This window comes from Panulirus ornatus, chromosome 4 (genome assembly GCF_036320965.1).
Source record: "Panulirus ornatus isolate Po-2019 chromosome 4, ASM3632096v1, whole genome shotgun sequence".
Taxonomy (NCBI): domain Eukaryota; kingdom Metazoa; phylum Arthropoda; class Malacostraca; order Decapoda; family Palinuridae; genus Panulirus; species Panulirus ornatus.
Window position 1 is genome coordinate 54,941,229 of NC_092227.1, and position 13,488 is coordinate 54,954,716.

A 13,488-nucleotide genomic window follows, 5' to 3' on the forward strand; every position below is an offset into this window, starting at 1 on the left:
CTTGGAGCAGACCCAACCCCCTTCGTAAGTGCTCTACGCAACAAGTCTCTGTCACTTCCCGAAATATTTCCTATTAATGCATGGAGTAAATATTACAAAATTTTAGAATTAAAGACAACTGTGTTGGATGAAAGTTATGGGTGGAATTTCTGAATCAAAAACACGGATTTTCACGCCGAATACGCAATTCCAGGTTACATCTTGTGATGAAAGTCACCAGGGTAGGTGGTGGTGTTTTGATCTGTTAAATCTCATCTCAGTCCTAAGGTGAAGAATATTATAGCCGTTGGTACAGTAATATCAACTTCGTTTTTTGTAGAATTTAAAGATTTTCGTAACAAAAATATAAATACATTGTTCGTTGAAGACCAGTGCATATTTAACATTAACTTGCTTTATGTTGTTTTTAAATATTTCTCGCTTTGTGTTTCATCAGATAGAACGTGAATTAAATGCCCTATATTCATTTTCACTTTATTCTTGAAATATAAGGCACAAACCCCGCCCATCTTCATACGAACTGATAAAAGAATGATGGAACGCAATATATTGAGAACAAAAACGAAAATGGGTCACCTCTCTCTTTTATCCTGTCATCACCATAGACCATATTTTTAGTTTTGCTGCACCGACTCAAGTTCTTGTTAGTTCATTTCTTAAAGTGTTCATAAATACGTGGGAGTCCAAAAATACTTTTATCAGTATATCAAAGAGAACACCGTAAAACACATCGTACGGTCAACAATATTCTTGTATCGGATTCTTTTCTTCTTCTTACGATAAAACTTCCCAACGCGTTGTGTGTAGTTTTCCATATACACATGTCGACAATGAGAACTGGGAAAAAAAAATTCTGTGAGAATTAATATGATAAGGGGAGTGTGTGTTTGGGGGGGGGAGGGGGGCGACAATCTTTTATACGCTAATTATGATTTTCGAAAAAGCAATTGGACGCTTTCCATTTTGTAATTATCTCACTCATTTCCCCAGATCTATCGGTTTTCTATCTAATAACAAATGTCTTTATATTTTTCAAAGCAAAGAGAAAACTGAAGGACTTAATGTCTTTGTCCGAGGCTCCAAAAAAGGCATATCAAACATGTAACTTAAAACGTCAAAAAATTTGACGATTAAAGATAATGAAGTGGAGAGTTTCCAGGTCAGGTAGAAAGTATGTAGGTTAGGTGGAGGGTCAGCAGGTCAGGTGGAGGTTTTGCAAGTCAGATGGAGGGTTTCCAGGTCAGGTAAAAGGTAAGTAGGTGAGATGGAGGGTTTCCAGGTCAGGTGGAGCGTTTCCTGGTTAGGAGGGTTTCCAGGTCAAATGGATAGTTTCCAGTCAGGTGGAGGGTCTCCAGATGAGGTGGAAGGTTAGTTAGTGAGGTGGAGCGTTTCCAGATCAGGTGGAGGGTTTCCAGGTCAGGTGGAGGGTTTTCAGATCAGGTGGAGGGTTTCCAGATGAGGTGGAAGGTTAGTAGGTAAGGTGGAGCGTTTTCAGGTTAGGTGGAGTGTTTCCAGGTAAGGTGGAGCGTTTTCAGGTCAGGTGGAGCGTTTCCAGGTTAAGTGAAGGGTATCCAGGTCAGATAGAGGGTTTCTAGGTCAGGTGAAGAGTTTCCAGTTCGGATGGAGGGTTTCTAGGTCAGATAGACGGTTTCAGGTCATGTATAGGGTTTCCAAGTCAGCTAGAGGATTTCCAGGTCAGATGGAGGGTTTCCAGGTCAGATAGACGGTTTCCAGGTCAGGTAGAGGGTTTCCAGGTCATATAGAGGATTTCCAGGTCAGATGGTGGGTTTCCAGATCAGGTAGAGAGTTTCCAGTTCAGACGGAGGGTTTCCAGGTCAGATAGAGAGTTTCCAGTTCAGATGGAGGGTTTCCACGTCAGGTTGAGGGTTTCCAGGTGAAAAGACAAAAAATACCTCCATCCATCTGTTTTCCCGCCACTATTTTGCCTCGTTACAAACGCTCATTTCATTTTTTCCTCCTCCGGCCATCGGGTAAAAACAGCTGGCCCGGCTGGTCATGCATTAACCAGTGGAATACTGCATTAACCGCCGCGAGAGCGTCATCGAGATAATCTTCCAGCGGAAAGGGATTTAACAGAATATCCAACTCTTTATACTTCACAACTTTCATTCTTTTTCCTTCATTTACTTCACGCCCACTGTACCAGATCACCTTCCACTTCACCTCAGGTGGGGCCAACAGGTTCTCCATTGCCCTAATTACGCCGCATTGGCTTATCATCGACGAGTTCAAACAGGGCCCGAAATATGAGATGGAAAGTTTCCCCGGGCAGTCATGGGACCTGCTTGGAATTAAGAGCCGAGTGCAGCATTATTTATGAGGTGGGAGGGCTAGTGTTGCCAGCAAACTGCGGCGGCATGCGCGTCTATTATGAATGAAGTCACGGAACGTGGGAGTTGTTGGAGAAAGTCGGCGGGGGGGCTTCACAGAATGGTTGAGTCCAGGTCTCGGGAGGCACCCTGTACACACTAACTGCTGCAGCCACGTATTAAGTTTGATCAAAATGGATTACATTGCGTTACGTCACGTTATCCTCAGGGTAACACTTGTATACCGTATGCTGGCGAGGGTTCTTATACATCTGCATGTGACTCAGTGCGGCCACATATATATATATGTCCCTGCACAGTGCTGCTTCCCTTCATGCTAACGACGTGATGCACTGTCTGTCAGATACACAAGGACGATTTGGTTTTCTGCAGCACAGGGGGTGTAACACGATGATTAACCACTTGATTGGACCAGCACAACCCTTGACAAATGTCCTTAAAGGATCAGATCAAAGACCAGGCCATCATACCGAAGCATCGTACTGTCGTGTTCAAGACTCGTAAAGATGTGCTCAAAAACCGTGCTATCGTGCTGTGGGGTCGTATTGTCGTGCATGAAGAACCTAAACACAGTGAAGTTGGGTCGTATGCGTCGGAAAGCCTAAATTTAGTTCAGTATATAATAAATGACAGTTTATGTTTTTCTTTTTTCTTTTTCTCGTGTCTTTACAGGCAAACGGTGTGATGTTTTCATGTTGACAATGATATCAAGAAAAACAGCAATAATGATAATAATGATAATAATAATAATAATAATGATGGTAATTATGATGATGATAATAATAATAATAATAATAATAATAATGATAGTATAATAATAATGATAATGATAATAATAATGATAATTATTCTTTGTTTTCTTTCGTGATTATTTGCCGATTCCAACGTTAGCAAGACAGGGCCTTATTCGCTAATATCCAGCATGTGGATGTCATGTGTAATGGACCGAAACTACAACCCTCTATCTATAACAAGGCGCCACATACCTTTCCTTAGTTTCCTGTCGCTGCTTCACTAACCTTGGTTCAGGCTATCGATAGCACGTTGACCCTTGTTATAACAATCTCCAATTCATTTTATCCCGTGCACACCTTTGGCCTTCCTGCATGTTCTGGCTCCCTTTACTCAAAACAATTTTCACTTCATTCTTCCATCCTTAACTTGGGTTTCCTTTTCTCCTTTTCCGCTCCACTTCCGATAAATATATCCTCTTTGTCAATCTCTCCTCACTCATTGTCCCCGTATGTCTAAACCATTTCAGCACACACTCTTCAGCTATCACAGCCACGCTCTTCTTATTACCACATCCAATACCACATACGGTCTTCAAACACATTTCATTTCCAGCACACCCACCCTTCTCCATACATTTTTCATCTACAGCCCATGCTCCGCATCCATACAATGATGTTGTATGGATTCACCTTTAAAGTACCCACTCTCGCCCTCCGAGATAACGACTGTTCTTTGCACATATTCTTCAATGCTCCCAGAACCTTCGCCCCCCTCACCTACCCTATGACTCACTTCCGCTTTTACAGTACCATTCACTGCCATTATCAACTCCCAGGTGCCTAAAACATTCTACATCCCCCAGCTTTTCTCCATTCAAACTCACACCACCAAACTAACTTGTCTTTCCCCTGCTGAACCTAATAACATTGCTTTTCTTCAGCTTCCTCCTTTCACCCAATCTCCCAAACTCAGACAATAACTCCTGCAGTTTCTCACTCTAATATGCCACCAGTGCTGAGTCATCAACAAACAACTCACTCATTTTCCAGGCCCCTTCACCCCCTGCAAACTGCATACTCGCCCCTCTCTCCAAGGCATATGCGTTTACCTTCTTCATCACCCAGTCCATAAGCAAATTAAGCAATCGTGGTGACATCATAGACCCCTGCTTCTCTATTTCTAGTAGCTTTCCTCCCACACTGTATAGTCGTAAGACCTTCCACAAGGCATCTCTATCAACCCCATCATATGCTCTCTCCTAATCCATAAATCCCACATACAAATCCTTCTGCTTCCCTGCTTCTTACTGTTTCTTGCACAAGCTCTTAAAAGCAAACGCCTGATCCAGGCGTTCTTTAGCACTTCTGAAACCACATTGTTCCTCCCTAGTCTAGAACTCTGTACACAACACCACGCTTCCAATTACCAATTACAACTTACCAGGAACACTTCACAAACTCTTACCTTTGTGTTGTCCATACTAAAGACATCTTACCCTTTTAGTTAGCCTCTCCTCATTAATCCTCTCCATAAGTCAAAACCATATCGGTACAACCTCTTAAGCTCTATCAACCGTACTCACCTCATGCCCATTCCACATTCTCCTCCGTATACCCACCCTATGGCTTACTTCAGTGCCCATGGTTTCATCTACTGCTGTGTCCAGTCCCAGGTATCTAAATCACTCGCATCCTACATATTCTCTCTAATCATGTACACACTCCAACCAAACTGGCTCTCTTCCCTCTTATACCTCATGACCTTAATTTCATTTGCATTAACTCTCAACTTTCTCCTTTTTCACACACGCGTACCCCAGAACATAGACACCAAACTATGCTGTTTCTTATTTGATTTTAGGGACATGGCCTTGGCAGCATCAAACAGAAACTGACCCATGACCCAGCCCATTCCCATTCACACCCAACAAACAGCAGGTCTGCTGCCCCTCTCTCCAAAACCCATGCATATAGCTCCCTCAACTCCTCATTCACAGACATAATCTAACAGCCATAGTAACATCATGGACACCTGCCCAGCTCGCACACCCGCCCTACTCTCATGATAAATTCTCCTCACTGCTTCTTGTAGCTCTCCTTCCACACCATACATTCGTCACACCTCCCACAAAGCATCTCTATTCCTATCATGTTTCCTCCAGATCCATATATGCCACACACAAATCCTTCTCTAGGTATTTCTCACACACCTCCTTCTAAGCAAGCACGTAATCCATAAATCCTCTATCACTCCTGAAGCCACATTGCTCCTCCCAAGTCTAATGCTCTGAATATATCACCGTCCTCTCCTTCATCACTCTCCTAAACGACTTACTGTGTACACTCAAGAGACGTATCCCTCCATCGTTCGCTCGCTTGATCCTCTTTCATTTTTCTACAGTGGCAATGTACAAGCATTTCTCCACTCTCCAGGAATCTCACCCTTAGCCACACATACACATAAAATCGTAACGAAATTGTGACCTTCACTGTCATTCCCTTTCTTGAGAAATTCAAATAAATTTCCAGTATAATATTAATGATAATAATAGTAATAATCATAATAATAATGATAGGGATAATGATAATAATGATAACAATGATAATGATTATGATAATGATAATAGTGATAATAATAGTAATGATAAATATAGTAATGATAATGATGATATTTTTTATAGAAATAATATAAAGGTAATAAAACCAATAGTAATGATAATAATGATCATGATGATGCTGATAATGAATCATTTCTTTTCAGTGGCATCCATAACTCCCGGACATGGACACCATTGAGTAGACTCACGTCGGTTGGCCAGTCCCGTCACAACTGTGGTATTTAAAATGAAATAGGTACCCACTGTCTACCTACTACAGGACGGATGAACAGCTGTGTGAACTGTGGGCCAGGTCAGCCCTCGCCGGGACTAGTGTGGTGAATTGACTGTAGTCACACGCATAAAATACACGCAGCAATAAACCCTGTAGCTACAGTAAGTGGGGAGGCTAACAGACAGCCTTAGCGTAAATCAAAAGATGAAAGTTAGCCATTGAACACAAACTGATGCAGAATTAATCGTAGAATTAATTGCACGCTGTATCTTTTCCCCAACTCGGGCGCGTACCATTTAGCTTATCTAGAGAAGTTGCCCCCAGGGAGAATACTTCGAGGGAACATACGTGAATGTCTGCCTCTGAAAATAACATAAAACACTTTGTCGCTTATCAAGTTGAGAACAGTGTGGCGTGGGTTGGCTGGTGGTGGTGGAGTATGACTTAGTCCCTACGGCTATCTGGGCCCAGATCAGTCTAAAGGTTAATGCATTAATGATAACACAAACGCGTGTAATTTTAGGAGAACGAGAAGAGAATGTTGTCTGGAGTGGACCAGAGATATAAAAACGAACATTGTTGTGTGGAAGAAAGTTGAAAGTTTTGGGTCGTTGATTTTTCTTATAGTCAAAATATTCCAGTTTGGTCCTCACTAAATTTAACAATGTATATATTCTGGATGCAGTTAAAACTATACCCATTTATTTGTTACATCACTATCAATTGTTCTGATATTTCTATCACCATAAAGGATGCAACAAGTTACACCCAAACTGTAATCAACTGTCCAACGGAACACATGGCCGGACCGCTCCACACACATCATCTGGACTGAACTCCAGCTTAAAGGGAGATGAGGTGTCGTGCATAGACCTAGACTGTGCATTCACTAACACTTTTTTTCTAAATCTAGTAAAAATAACTGAAAAAAATCGCTTTAGGTTAGATTTGATTCATTTAACCATGACGAACTAGTTATTGTGTTGTCAACCTGGAGTTAGCGGAATATTTGGAAAACCATCAAACTATACTTAATCTAAGTTGATCTAGGTCGCTTACCTGACGTAGACTTCTCATGAAAAGTTTAGATATTAGGCTGGTATCAAGCTCGGTACATACCCAACATAAGACTGTCAGGGTTGCCGTCTTGAAACTAGGGACTACAATACATATATTGTTGACGGCATAACCTGGCGACTGACCAGCTGTTTCTGCTGAAGAGTTCTGGGAATGAGTTAAAGCGTAAGGAAGCGAACCCGAGACTGACTTGGCTAAAAATTGAAGTGGATTACGAGAGGTGGATGATTATCATTACTGCTTATAAATCTGGTAGCAAGAGGACTGACAAAGAGCGGCGAGCAGCTGAGCGTTTCAACAGTATTGTAGCTAGCTATCAGATATCAGTGTAGGATGACTTGAACACGGTAATGAGTAATGTGGTTGGTGAGAATATTACTGGGTCGCATGGCGTATTCAGTAATGTCATTGGAAATGGTTTGAGAGGAAAGCTACTAAATGAAGTGAGGAGTTATCATCAAGAAAGTAAGGCTTGTGTGCGTGTAAGTAGAGGTGAGTGGTTCTATGAGAAGGCTGGTCTGCAGCAGGGGTGGCGTTACCATGGCTGTTTGATTTGTTAATGGATATGGTGGTGAGAGAGGTAAATGCGAGAGTCCTGGAGAGAGGGTCAAGTTGTTAGTTGGTGTGGGAGAATTGGTAGGTTATTCTGTTTCTGATGACAGGGCGCTGGTGAAAAAACTGCAGAAGTTGGTGTCTGAGTTTAGAGGGAGAAAATTGAGAGGAAGTGTTAGTAAAAGTAAGGATATTAGGCTTAACAGTACAAAGAAACAGATTAGTTGGGACGTGAGTTTGAATGAAGAGAACCTGGAGGCAGCGAAAGCTTTTGCCTACCTGGGGGGTGAGTGGGCAAAGATTCTGAGAAGACTGAGGAATGTATGGAAAGAGAAAACACAATCCAGGAATGCGAAAGTAGGTATCTTTGATGGTAGAGTCGTCCCGACTGTCACCATCCCCTGGTACAATACACATTCGGTAAAAGTGGTTTGCTAGGGAAATGTAGTGCATAGAAGAATGTCAGTGAAGCGGAAACTTTGTAATGATTCTTAAACTGGTTTAATCTCTTTATTTTAGAATATCACCTGCCATATTTTTGGATAACCGAACTGCGACATAGATCATACGATTTCACAACACAACACATTGTAACGTACATCACCAAGCAGAATACTTTCCTCCACCGCTCTGAAGACTGGGCACCAAGTTCAGTGCTCCTCTCACTACTTACGCTTCTCCCCCTCCCTCCTCTCACGCCATGAAGAGCTCAACTCTCTCTTCCCCTGCTTCGTCCCCTTCCCTTACTACAAACTGAGGCGCCGGCCGGGCGGACCCTAAATGCTCTCTTCATCACTGCTCGACAGAAAAACAAATGGAAATCATGTCTGTTTTTCATTCTCCATTATATATATCTCTATTCTTAAAAAAAAGGTAATTATGAGACCTTTTTTTCTTCTCTCTCTCGTTTTTTGAGCATCCAGTGGTAGCCATGGTTTCCTGTAGCCAGAGTTTAAGGGTTAAACACTAAGCTGTCTTCTTCATGTTTATCACAATGCCTTAATTTTTGCATGCTTGACAGTTCGATGACCCTTTACCATACCGACACAATAATTGAGTACGTGTCCTCAAATAAGTCACTTGTGACAGCTGCCTGTTGAGAGTTTGGAACTATCATAAACGATAAACTCAACACATTATACGTCAGATTCGGTGCCTTCAATAATGATAATAAGGAAATCAAACAGCACAGTGTCCTTCCCGTGAATTGATTCAAAGTGCATTGATGGCGATGCTTCTGTCTTCGCCAAGCGCAAAGCAGAAGGTATTGTTGCGGAAATGGAAGCATTTATCCGCTCTCTCTCTCCAAGACAATCACTTTTTCCAGTACGTGGTTCGACCGTTCCAGTTCTGAGACCATTCAAGCAAGGGATCAGGCAAATCGGGCTTGGGAAAACCTCTCCTTCCTGCGACTCTCATTCAGCATCTATCATTAGCCCGTAATCGTTGCAACTACGTTATCCGTGAGACAAAGCTCTCCTTTATTCAGAGGAAGTGCGATAACCTCTCCTCGTCATCCAATGATAAGTCTCTCTGTAGTTTTTAGCTAAAGTCGTCGCGAACATCAACAGTCGCTCTACGTTTCCTTCACTTTTGCGTTCCGAGGGCTATGTGGTTCTCTCTCCCGTAGACGAAGCAACTCTCTTTGGATCTCGCTTCTCCTCTAATTCTACCTTGAATGTCTAACATTCCCTCACCCCCTGAGGCTTCTCTTACTAATCCTATGCCACTTTCTATGTTCTATTTTCGAAATGTCCGAAATGCGCTCCGCTTTTTGGACGCAAGCAAGGCTTATGGACCTGATGGCATCTATCCCTGCGTACTGAAAGAATGTGCCTCTAAACTTGTAACCTGTGCTTGCTTGCCTGTTCCGTTTCTGTTTGAATACCAGAAGTTTTCCCTCTTGCAAGCATGCGTTGCTACACCTCACCCCTAAGAAAGTTTACCGTTTTAACCCCTCTGATATCGTCATGTTGCTTTCACATCTTTTGTATCCAAATCTCTGAATCCCTCCTCAACTCCCACATCCACAGACACCTTGAATCTCTGCACACAAGTAAAGCGAGATCCACTGGGGATATTCTTTCCCATCTTACTGATGTCCGGTTATCATCCCTGAAAAAATTTGAGGAATCGTATGTAGTTCCCCTTGACATATCCAGTGCTTTTGACAGGTTGTGGCACTGGGATCTCATCTCTAAGCTCTCCACTTTTGGCTTCTCTCCTTCACTTTGCTCCCTCATATCTAGCCTCTCCTCTGGTCGATCTGTCTCTGTGGTTGTTCATGGATCTACATTAAGAGCGTTTTCCCCAAGGTTCTGCCCTGTCTTCTACACTTTTTCTCCTTTTTTCAACGATTTCATTTCCACTACAAATAACCAAATGCACTCACATACTGATGACTAAAACTGCGTTCCTACACATGCTTCAATTCTGCTTCTTCTACTCTCACTCGATCTGAATCTCGTCTTGACACAACGTGTTCAATAAACTCAGACTTGGACAGGATATCTCAGGGTGACAGACGAGATCTGGTTAAGTTTACAGCCTTCAAGACCCTCTTTCTGCCCATCTCTTTTCTTTGACGGATCTATAATTTCGCCGCTTAACTTAGTAAACCATACTTGGTATTACTGCAACATCCACACTTTCTTGGAAACCTAACACTAAGGAAATAGTTAAGTCTGTTCCTAAGGGACTTTTGAAGTGCTGTTTAGATGACGAAATCTCTTCTCTTCCGAACAGTTGATCCGTTTATACAATGGATTGATACGTCTTTATGTGGAGTACCTACCGCTCTTACGTCTTAGATGGTTGTCTTCAGAGTTGAGTCGAAGGCTGTGCGACGTTATCACCTCTCCCAGGTTATCTTTAAACGTTCGATTCACTTGCCATACGGCACAATGTTGATTCACTTTCCCATTTCTGTAGGCATTACTTTGGCTCTTGCTTCTGAGAGCAGGTTGCTTGTGCGCCCCCACCATTAGCTAGACCACAAATTACTCGGTAATCTGCTGCGTCACGTGATTACTCTTTGGCCGTTGGCAACTCAAAGGTGGGACGTTTTGATAACTATGTCTCTCCCTTCACCTTGAAGCTACAGAACTCCCGACCCTCTCATATCTTTCCCCATATCTTTTGAAATGACATTTATTGTCTAACTTCCTCCAAAATTCGAAAATGATTTCCCTTGTATCGTCTTCTTCCCTTTCATTAACCTCTCTATATTTCAATCAAAGCCCAACCTTGACGTAGAATTTTATCCTAGACTAGAACCTCGAACATAAAAAAAAGAGAATATGAATGGAACTAATGTGTGTATGACATGGTGATATCACATACGTGATTTAAATTCATGATCTGTGATTTTTTCCCCCTTCCCGACTACCGAAACGGAAACTCGAGGGAACGCCATGGCAGCTTACTCTTATGATGCGATGCGCTCGTCAAGGAACTCACAGTTTCTCGGGGGAGGCTGGCCAGTTATTAGTTAAGGACCATTATGGCATATTAGTCGAAAGTTAAACTTCAAGTTCGCTCCCGACTTTTGTAATCCTCATATTCAGGTGAGGAGGCGGGGAAAGTTTTGGCGTGAGGGGATAAAGCAGAAATTTTTTTCTCATTTCTACTCATACATGCTGAGATTTTGAGCGGTCCGCGCACACGTACGCGCGCGCGCGCGCACACACACACACACACACACACACACACATACACACACACAACATACACACACACACACACACACACACACGGGCCTCCGTGATGTAGTGATGAGCCTTACGGACTATGAGTCAGCATGGGCCCGCTCCAGTTGGACCCATGTGGTTTCGAACCCTGGGCGCGGCAGTCGGCCCACATTCAATGGAGTTGTTCATCCTTCTTCCAAGGGTACCTGGCTTCTGCTGGTGTGTGTGTGTGTGTGTGTGTGTGTGTGTGTGTGTGTGTGTGTGTGTGTATGTATGTGTGTGTGTGTGTATATGTGTGTGTGTGTGTGTGTGTGTGTGTGTGTGTGTGTGTGTGCGCACAAAGGAGTAAAGACATGGTACATAACGTTAAGATATGGGGCAACAGAGGTGTAAAAACACTCCCTGCAACACATAAATAGTAATCACACGCATGAGGCAGGAGGACAAAGAGCCCCGCTTGTGCTGCAGAGAGGTCAGCAACGCTGCGAGAGCAATGTTCGACTGAAAGAAATATTACTACGGCCGAGCAATAGATGGTGTAGTCGAGTCTTTTGAATCCATCTATCCGCATGAACGAGACTTGTGAAACCGTAACGGCGTGACGCATAGGCTTCAAACTTGGTAGAAATCTTGGAAATGAGTCCAGAAGACTATCCACTCAGTCTCCCGTGTAACACTTCCCAGGAACAGTATTTTTTTTTTAGTCCATAAATAGTGGTCTATATACAGTATGGGCTGCCATGGCCACAGTGACCAGACAGGCCAAAACTGAGTACGGATCTTGAGAAGTGGGTGGCGTGCATGGTGTCCAGGGCTCGGGGGAGAAGGAAGAATGCGTGGAGGGTGGGTTGGGGAGATGAGGGCAGTGCAGGGGCTAGGGTTTGAGGAAGGGAGAGTCGTGCAGGAGTAGATGGGGTGGAGAGGGGACGGTCTTGAGAGGGTAAAGGCTTTATTGGGCGTGAGGGTGTGGGGAGGATAGTACCATGTAAGGGTTGAAGGACGGGGCTCCGTGGGGAGGAAGGCAGTGCAAGGGGGTCAGGAGTGGGTAGTGGAGAGTGATAAACAAGACAGAAAGTCGGCTAACAATTATATGAGTAAATATTCAGCAAGCTGTACAAATCCTACACATGGCCAAAACTAGAAAATGCGTCTCAAGTTTGACCAGATACTTAGAAATGAAGAGAAGTACAGAAAAGTCCAGGATCAGGGCAACAAAGATGGTACCTGATTTAAGAAAATTAGGTCACAGAGAAAGGCTAGAGGGCTAGATTTGCCTAACTCTTGGAAGAGAGAAGAGTGAGTGGATGACCTGCTAACGAAACCTTTTAAGTTTTTAAACTAGCTTGATTATGTATTCACTATACAGTTCTTCGAAAGATGCAAGGATAGAACAAACAAAATTGAGCAGGTAATTCACGGGAAATCTAAAGGAGGTATTTCATTGGACAAGAGTGCTGAATGAGTGGAACAAATTGTATGAAGAGATTGTGGGGGAGGACAACAAACGGAACTCAAAAATCATGCATGATAGTAAAGTATAAATGATGGGGCCCCACGAGTGCAAAATTCCCTCCCAGAGGAGTGCTAATAGGTAATCACACACACCACACACACACACACACACACACACACACACACACACACACACACACACACACAGAGGCTTCCGTGGTGTAGTGGTTAGCATTACAGGCAATTAGTCCACGCGGGCCAGCCTGGGATCAGACCGGTATGGGTTCAGAATCCTGGGTATGGCAGTCGGCCTACACCCAACCCAGGTGTTCATCCTCTCCTTGTGGCTGGTTCATAAATGGACTTCAGGAGTAGGCTGGTGTGTGTGTGTGTGTGTGTGTGTGTGTGTGTGTGTGTGTGCACATATTAAGAGACAGGGCAAAATGAGTGTAGAACTCTCTGCCCGCAACACACAGACAGTAATAACAACTAGTAATCACACATGCACACACATGAGGGTCATCTGTGGTGTAGTGGTTAGCGTTACTGACCATGAGACAGCAGAGGCCATATGGGTCCGAATCCTGGGCAAGGCAGTTAGCCCACACCCAACCCAGACTTGTATTTCCCTCCGGGTCTGATCGAGAACTGATTACCTTGCTCAGGCAGTCGTGTTCCTACCTACTTGTAACCATCTATACGTACTGGACGTATAGATAAATTCTACCCTAGTGGGGCTCCATCTCTTGAGCATTCTCTGGTATCGTGCAACCTCTGAAACTTATGGATACGTCATCAATG

The 13,488-nt window shown here is 43.4% G+C and overlaps 2 long non-coding RNA genes across 2 annotated transcripts in view; one reads left to right on the forward strand and one right to left on the reverse strand.

The window, feature by feature from the left end:
* Window positions 1-6,563, forward strand: part of LOC139766327 (uncharacterized) — a 133,897-nt gene extending 127,334 nt beyond the window's left edge. Inside the window, exon 3 of the long non-coding RNA XR_011716846.1 lies at window positions 5,847-6,563. This is a non-coding gene — a long non-coding RNA (uncharacterized lncRNA). The remainder of the gene's footprint in view (window positions 1-5,846) is intronic.
* Window positions 1-13,488, reverse strand: part of LOC139766317 (uncharacterized) — a 157,249-nt gene that overhangs the window by 56,575 nt on the left and 87,186 nt on the right. The gene's annotated exons all lie outside the window — the stretch shown is intronic.